Raw genomic sequence first — 2,359 nt, forward strand, 5'->3', positions numbered from 1 at the left:
ATGTATTTCACAACCCAGTCTCACGGCATTTCGTGTTCACCAACACGATTTGCCCCTTTTTTTCGTGTTGCACAGCACGATTTTAAAAGCAATGTATTTCTACTGCCTGCAGTAGAAATACCAAAGATTGGTTTAATTCCATAATCTCGGGCTTTTTTGGCGTCCGTCAGGAACTGAATTTAAAAATAAAAATAACCGGAAACAGACGTAGGCATTTTGAGCGATTACCCAAGATCCTCAGCTATGGTTTTAAGCTCGTTTATTGGATGTTTTAGCCGCAATGCATGCTGGGATTTGGTGTTTATATTATATGAAATCCGGAAAACATTTTAAAAGAATAAAATAATACTTAATTCCGAGTGCTCTTGCTTTTCTCTTTGAAAGTCATCACATAACGGCATTGTAATACACGGTTCGGCTGCATTGTATATTACAGATCTGCCGTAGTTCTTTATTTATAGAGCCCTGATGAGAAGACCTTTGGAAAAACTGAAGAAATGCCGCCGAAACTGAATACTTGACGTGGATCATAAATATATTCAACAATTAAACAACATCTTCAATTTCTCTTCACACAATACGTCTCCTTGCAGTATCAACACTAATTCGGCTAAATTTTACATTTGATCTAATTCACAGATAGGTTATATTTACACCATAACGGTGCACAGCTGATATAAAAGGACTGTAGTTTTTAAAGATATTACTGATTTTCTTTGAATGTAAGAATGTAAATACTGAGTCTGAAATAGTATAGCAATATGTTGTACAATTATGTGAAAGCATGCATAAAACTACACATCTTCAGATGTTATACGAAAACATAAGTGTCCTACACTAATAATACAACGTTATTATGGCTGTGTACCTTGTGTGCACCTCCTAGTGGTTAAAGCACGTTATTGAATTATTGTGTTTTATTTGATTAAAAAAATATTAAGAGTACATACTTTCATAGGGGGAAAAGTATAAATATAGAATATAAAAAAATCAAGAAGATACTCTAAGTGATCTCTACAATAAAACAGTTTAGTGCAGAATGTACAAAGATATTAATATGAGGTGGTGCAAAACAGAAAAACGAATTAACCTTTATTTAAACATTAAATAACAGATTAAGGTCTTCTTTTAAATAAGAAAACAACTTTGGGGGTATCTATCTACAGATAAATATTAAGCCTGACAAAGTACTTAACGTCTAATATATTGCTTTCCTGCAATGTTAACTATGTTGAAGCACTTATTTTAACTGATATTATACATATGGATTATACTCTTATGTAGATAGAATAAGAAATGTGCAGAATATGACAGTTTAATGGTGGAGGTTCACACATATTGATAGATGTCTTGTAATGCACTGTTGAGGAACCTGTGACCCAAGTGTTTCATTCATTGCATAACTACACCGTAGTTGTGTATATGATATGTCAATACATCTTTGAAAATCTTGAAAGGGATGTGCAAAATAGCCATAATATACAGTCTTTAATTAACTATTAGTAGAGAATAACGAGTAATGAATATACTTTATTACTCGTTTCCATTCATGTCAATTGCAGATACATGTTTAGTCTTCTCGAGCACCAACTATCAAATATCTCTCCTGATTGTTGGCACTTGACAATCACCTTACCTGCATTTTACTCAGGTGTAACTAAAGTCTGATTTAAGGGTTGTTTATATTTCACATCATTAATCAGAATCTGCAAAGTAACTCAAATAAATATAGTGGAGTAAAAATACCAGGTTAACCTCTGAATTGTAGTGGAGTAGAATTACAAAGTAACAATGAGCCAGGGGCGGGGCTTCAGGGGGGGGCTGTAGGGGCAGGGCTCCCCGGGCCCTGGACGGTCGGGACCCAATGGGGGCCCGTCGCCGAGGCAGCAGGCTCCGCCCCCGAGATATTCGGGCGGGCCCTGCTGCCTCGCGCCACTGAGTGCACTGACGTTCGTGGTCATATTAGGTATAAAGCAATGTAGCCTATAATATGAGTTGAACTTGTGCTGCTATTTTCACACTCACATTTAACATTAAAACATGAAAAATTGCAAGTGAATCCCTTCTATTGTCTCCAAATGTATTTTGGGTAAAATCGTCATCATCAGCCGTCCATCAACACCATACGTAAATGAACGTCAACGTCATCATCAATCACTTGTCATTCAACAGAGCACTGCCTAAGCATGAGCAGTTATAAACACAAAAGTGGAGCTACAAAATGCAAAGAAAAATATTAAAAAAAGGAGGACCAAGGAAAAGCCAAATTGTCCAAGCTCGATGGATATTTTTTTCGCCAGCCGTGTTTCATCCCCGAGCCCCAGCCCGCCAACAACGTTAGTGGGGGTTAGCCAGATTT

The sequence above is a fragment of the Gymnodraco acuticeps genome, unplaced genomic scaffold, assembly GCF_902827175.1.
Source record: "Gymnodraco acuticeps unplaced genomic scaffold, fGymAcu1.1, whole genome shotgun sequence".
Lineage (NCBI taxonomy): Eukaryota > Metazoa > Chordata > Actinopteri > Perciformes > Bathydraconidae > Gymnodraco > Gymnodraco acuticeps.